Genomic DNA, 6944 nt, shown 5'->3' on the forward strand with positions numbered 1-6944 from the left:
GGCTAGCTGCCAAAATTTAAAAGAATAATATATATATATGTGAGATACAAATATATATGTGAGATACAAACAAACAAGGGCGTCTAAATAACAAACAGTGACAACTGTGACGGTGGACTGTAGCTACTGCATGAGGTACAACAAGGCGTCTCGCGTGCACCACTTCACATCCATATGACGCTTCAGCAGCTATTTTTGACAGAATTCATTACATAATGGTCAAAATGAGGTATGTTCACACGACTGAGTACTTAACTGTGCCCACATACATACATTACCGCTTTTAAACCCATGATATTCAGACAGACATATGAGCATTCTGTGCACTGCACTGTCTGCACTTTGGGGCACATTATGCTTGGTAAAGTTGACTTGTAAGTAATCATCACTTCATAAAGGAAATAATGTCTTCGAAATGCCTGTGATGTGTTTTTTAAAGAAAAAAATGTAGTTTAGGAGGAGTGAAAATAGGTTGCAGTGGTGCTAAAAATCCAAGATGCCAAGTTTGCACTGCTGTGTATTTATGCAAACTCACACGTGCACAAACACGCATGCACATACATCCACCTACACACCTCTTTACCACTAAGTCCATTAGTCCTGTTCTCATGCTGCTTTTTTCCATTCCTGCATTTATATTCCCTCCTATTTTAGCACTGAAACATCATGCTTTTCTCTATGGCCTTGGGCCCACTAGTGACTATAAAAAGATACAGGCTCATGAAATATAGAGAGTGTTCGGGATTCAATTTTATGGCGCCTATTACCGCAAATTGTAATATGGCTAATTACTTCTCACCGTGTAGAATTGCTTCAGCAATTGTCTTCTGCCCCCATCAGACAGGATTTCAACCGAATGGCACCTGAGGGGCGTCAATTGGGCATTTCATTATTTTAATTATGTGGACTTATGATTTACCTTCATAGGAGGAAGCAGCTAGGCAATCTGACAGTCCTCCATCAGGCTTTGCTCTCCTCGTGGGGTAGCAAATCTATTTTGTACAGCCTTCCAGATGTACCGGTTTATTTTCGGAGAGAAGAAAGGCTAGATAGATAACACAAATTATTTCGGTTGGGGCCAATTTAATTAGATGAATGGTCCAAACATTATGTCTTGGACGTTCAGAAATTTCACTTTCATTTGTACAACAGTTGTATAGCTCATTGCGAGATTGCAGGACTTGTCAAATCAACCTTCGTGAGTCACATTATTAATCTTACTGTGGATATTGAATATCTGTAAGGTCCCAGAGTGCGAATGGATATGGACCGGTATGAGGAAAGAATCATAATAAATTGCATTTGCTTCATAACTCTTGGAATAAGTTCATCCTTTACTGCTTATTTCAGAAGTACCATCTTAATTGAAGACCGTCTAGATATATATTTACAGTGGTAACCAAAGCTCAAAAATTTTACGTTTTAGCATAAAAAAAATGGAAAGTCGTAGCATGAAATAAAGAATAAATACAGTATTTAAAGGGATAGTTCACCCAAAACTTCTGTCATCAATTACTCACTTTAAGTTTTTACAAACCTGTATAAATGTCTTTGTTCTGATGAACACAAAGGAAGAGATTTTTAGTAGAGATGCACCGATATATCGGCCAATAATCGGTATCGGTCAATAAAAGCAATTTTTTCGGACGATATATTGTTTTAAAACAGTCAATAGTCATGGCCGATATATCCTGTCAATTAGGGCTGCATAACAACCAATCGCAACTAAACGTTTGCAGATCAAACGTTTTTGTTTACATCATATATGTGTGTATTGTGTATAATGATTGTATATATAACTACACAGACATGCATGTATTTAAGAAATATGTACATGTGTATATACATTTTTATGTTTATATATAATTAATGTTATACATAAATATGAATACTTAATATACAAATATTTTTTCTTAAAATTTTACATGCGTGTGTGTGTGTGTGTGTGTGTGTGTTTATATATACATAAATATATATTATATTATATTATATTATATTATATATATATATATATATATATATATATATATATATATATATATATATATATATATATATATATATATATATATATATATATATATATATATATATATATATATATATATATAATGATGTAAACAAAAACTTTCATTCTGCAAACGATTAGTTGCGATTAGTTGTTATACAGCCCTACTGTCAATCAAAAGAGAACAGGAAAATGCAATGAATTTGAGCTCTGTGTATAGAAAATATAAAGAAACATCACCACTTTAATGTTCAATATTAATGGTCATTATATAAATTGATAACATTTAGAAGATGTAATCTTCAGAATTCAGTTAATGCAAGTTAATATAACCACCAAACTATCTGTAATATTCGGAATATCGGAATAATTGTCTATCGTGTTGGTGGAAAATATCATATTGGTGCATCTCTAATTTTTAGGAATGTTTATAACCAAACTGATCAGAAGCACCATTGACTTAGTAGGAAAAAAGAATACAATGGAAGTGAATAATGCTTCTGATTTGGTTTGGTTACAAACATTCCTCAGAAAAATGTCTTCCTTTGTGTTCATCAGAATAAAGGAATTTATACAAGTTCAATTTTGCTTTGTTACAGCCACGAATATAGCAGTGATGTCGATATGCTTATTTCCCCACATGTGTTTGCCTGACCTTTATGTGATCAATGTTTTAGAATAAAAGGGGTCAGTCCCAGAGAGCAAGTTGAATCCCCCCCATTCGTTTCTCTCTTGGCAACAAAGCATATGGTGTTTTTTTGACCCGTGACCATTCACTCCTATCTCTTCATGCAAAAAGTATTACTCACAAGAACAAAAGCACACTGCACACACCCACACATTGTTATAAATTGTGCTGGTTTTCCTCTGAGCTGTGGTTATTGCCGTCCTCTGAGGTCTAAATTTGTCAGCAGGCTTAAGACGGACAGAGTGTCTGAAATTGGCTGTGAAGAGATGGGCGATTAGCTGTGTGGCTGACTCAGACGGCCAGTGTCTTTGTATGTCAGGACACGATGGAAAAACCAATGAAACAGTTCTCAGAGGGTGTCATAAACTCTGCTTTATTGCTGGTTTGTGTTGCCTTTGCAGATTAAGCCCAGAGAGAGAGATAGTTTCGCTTCTTTCGCCATCTTAAATCCTATTTCTATTGAGTTTCTTCTATGGATATATTTTCAGGACCTCTGAGAAATAACCATGTAGTCAGCAGCTGCAGGGCAGAGACTGATTGTAAATGATGGAGGATTACTCCCTCAGGGATGTTTTAACCCATCAGACTCTGGGTGGACGTTTCACCTTTCTCTGTTGATTCCTTTGAATTTGGGTTTTTTGAAAATATAGTGACTTATCTTGCTTTGTTTCTGTGTGGTAAGGTGATTATGTAGCTATGTATTCACAAATTGTTTGTCTGAAAAGTAAAGTGCATGCCATTATGGAGAAACATACCAAATACTAAGAAATGTGGATGTTTCTGCAAGGTTTAAAATTCAACTTTACTCAAATGTTATGCACACAAGGACTGGAACTAGGGGTGCACAGATAAATCCGGATATACACTAATAATACGTGGCCGATAACTATTCTCGTCCGATATTATTCATAGCTATTTCATGTACTACGGCTTTTGATCAGTAAGCCCTTATTGATCTAAAATCACTGTTAGTTTGAGTCGTTTATAACATGCTTTTGAAAAAGCAACACTCGTCAAACATAATCAAATTCTTTATTATCATGAAATACCTGAAAAGGTTTGAAGAACAGCAATATATATATATATGCTTAAAGGGGACAGAGAATGAAAAACCATTTTTACCTTGTCTTTGCTGAATAATGGTAGTCTACACGCATTCACGAACATACAAAAAGTGCTAGACATGCTAAACATCTCAGTCTCATAGAAATTCCTCTTTTAGAAATGTCAGCCAGAAAACAGCCCAATCTGAAAAAACTGATGCTTGTGACATCACGGGCATCTATCTGCCCTTCCACTTTAAAATAATTGGCTACAATTTTTGAGTGGCAGCAAAGTCAGCCAATCAGTAATGAAATTACAAGTTAAGCCAGTAGGGGGAGCCAAATAGGTGCAAAACCACTTGTTTAAAATCCCCCACCCTAATAGAGATATCTGAGAGAGGTTTTTAGGAAGCTTCTAAGGCATTACAGACCCAAACAAAATTTTTTTTGTCTACATGTCACATCACAGAATAAGGATAAATACCCCGTTCAATCATTCTATGTCACCTTTAAGCCATTTGCTGGAGCTGCGTGTCATAGCTTGTGTGTAAGGGTTCTTCGTCTGCAGTGCTAATTGAGTTTCTGCATGAGAGCGCCCTCTGGCTTTTGGATGTAGGGGCTTTTCACTGTAATTCATTGAGAAGTGTAGCAAGCATCATCGGCAGATATATCGGAGCACCCCTAACTGGAACTATGAAAGCTCCCATGCTTTATCATGCTTTGGCAGTTTCTACAAATCTACAAAAAGAGGTTTTGAGCAATGGCTATATAGAGTTCCAGAGGGATGACGTATTTTGTAGGCCAAGGTGAAAGTTAGCGACTCACTGGTTCCCTCGTCAGAAAGCCCATTCCTTTTCCCATAGACTTTTAAATTAGTTCAAAAAATTTGCTTTTATGAATTTTGAAGTCTAAATTTGTTTCCTAGAAATTTAAAGCTAACCTAAGGCTACAAGGGAACAACACCATGGTCTCTCGACCTCAACGTCATCACCACAAATTGTCTGACAGCACTCTTAAACTTTATTAAAATTCATGTTTCCTAATAAGAAAATACTTTGTGTATGAATCTTTGTTGGTAATCGTGCCCATGTTGCATTGTTTTTGAGATCTTCATGCGTGATGACGTTTAAAGTGCCCGACAAAGTCTGTAGTTCTGTAGCAACTTGTTGGCAAACGCCCTTTTAAAGACACTAAAGCTTTAAAAAGTCGCGAGTGGTGCATTTTATATCGTAGAATAAAACGTGAAAATATATTGGGCTTATGTTAACCCAAGATCTTATTTAAAGGCATGACGTGTTATCCTCAGACATGTTTGCAATTTTTTTTTCCAAACTTACAGCGTGCGTCTCCCTCAGACTGTAAAGAAAGCCCAGACGCACAAAAAAAAAACAGCTGGGGTGCACCAAATAACACGTCAGCGGCATCGTATGTCATCTGCATCACTGCAGTCACGTGACTTTAGTCTTGCGCATGCGCTTCACAACAGACGCGGAAGAGAAGACAATGCTGAATAAAGTCGTAATTTTTGGACCAAAATAATGTATTTTTGATGCTTCAACACATTTTAATTGACCCACTGATGTCACATGGACTACTTTGATGATGTTTTTTATAACCTTTCTGGACATGGACAAAATACTGTAGATTTTCAATGAAGGGACAAGAAGTCTCGGACTAAATATAAAACATCTTAAACTGTGTTCTGATGATGAACGGAGGTCTTACGAGTTTGAAACGTGAGTCATGAGGGTGAGTCATTAATGACATTATTTTCATTTTTGGGAAAATTATTCCTTTAAGTGGTTAACCCCATTCAAAAACCCCATTGAGTGCTAAAAAGCTAACTTGCTTCCGGGTTTTGCCTACAAAAACATGTCATCCCTGTGGCACTCCACTATCTCTTTGTATTTTTTAATAGATGAAAGTAGACTTTATCTGTCAATAGGTCTTTTTATTTATTTATCAATGAATTACTTCATTATTACTTCATCAAATGGTTCAGTTTCGGCACAACAACTGATGTGAAGAGAAAGAAAAGTCTCAGATTAATTTGTATAGCGAAATCCATTTTTAGCATACTTGTTTAATTATTTATACCTTGGTGTGTTTGTGTTTAAACTAAAAGACAGAAAGGACCAAATAACACTGATCATTATTACTGCTGCAATAGAATATGTATGCACTTTCTTACAAAATTATGAAGCTGTTAGAAAAAATACATAATTTAAAGAAACAAATTCATTCATGTATCACAGTGAAATAGTAATTTCATAAGGACAGAAGCAGAATAAAGGTGAAGGATGATTTATTTCGCCATAGCTTTCCCTTTTCTCTGCATATTTATTAATAGGCAGTGCAGCTGAAGATTTGCATTTAATCATCATATACCTGAGATGTGAAACAGTTAACATAGCATATTTTCAATATAATAACAAACAGGAAGGCATGAACGACAACAACAATTCTCTGCTAAGTTATCATTTAAACGTACAGTTCAGAGAAAATGAAAATTATGTTATTATTTACTCATGTCCAAACCAACCCATACGATTGTAGGATTTTTGTCCATTTTCCCAAATTCAACCCACAGATGTGTTTACTACAGTAAATTAGCGCCTTTACCGGCATCAGGTGAAACTTCATATTTTGGGATATGAAATTATATATTGGGGTATAATTTTGCAATGATGATGGTGACAAATATTGGGATATGTTTTTCAATCTAAACTGACAGGATTAATTGTATCTATACTACACATTACACTATTCAGGCATTTGACCAAGGTCACTTTTCTCGATTGATTTATATGAGGAAAAGATGCAAAAAACGATCACCATTCACTGTAAATATCAGATCCGGTGTACACTCTTTCAAAAACTGCCGCCAGAAGAAGCGATACGTCATCTTTGATTGTGAAATAGCATTGGCTTCTGTGTGCCTCGTGACCAATTGCATCATTACATGATCTTGAAATGTGAAATGCTATTGGCTGTCATGACCGACTGCGTCATGCTCTAATGTTCCAGTTTATGTTTGAAAGAGATCTGACTGTGTGCAATGCAATTCATTAACGCAGTTCTTCATATAAAGTGATCTTATGGTTTCAGTTCGCAATACGAGTTATTTGCAATACTTTTATACTGTTGTGTTTTGGTCAATTTAAGAAATAAATCATATTTTTTCCAAATTTCTATGTGATTCATA

Source organism: Misgurnus anguillicaudatus, chromosome 15 (genome assembly GCF_027580225.2).
Source record: "Misgurnus anguillicaudatus chromosome 15, ASM2758022v2, whole genome shotgun sequence".
NCBI classification, from domain to species: Eukaryota; Metazoa; Chordata; class Actinopteri; order Cypriniformes; family Cobitidae; genus Misgurnus; species Misgurnus anguillicaudatus.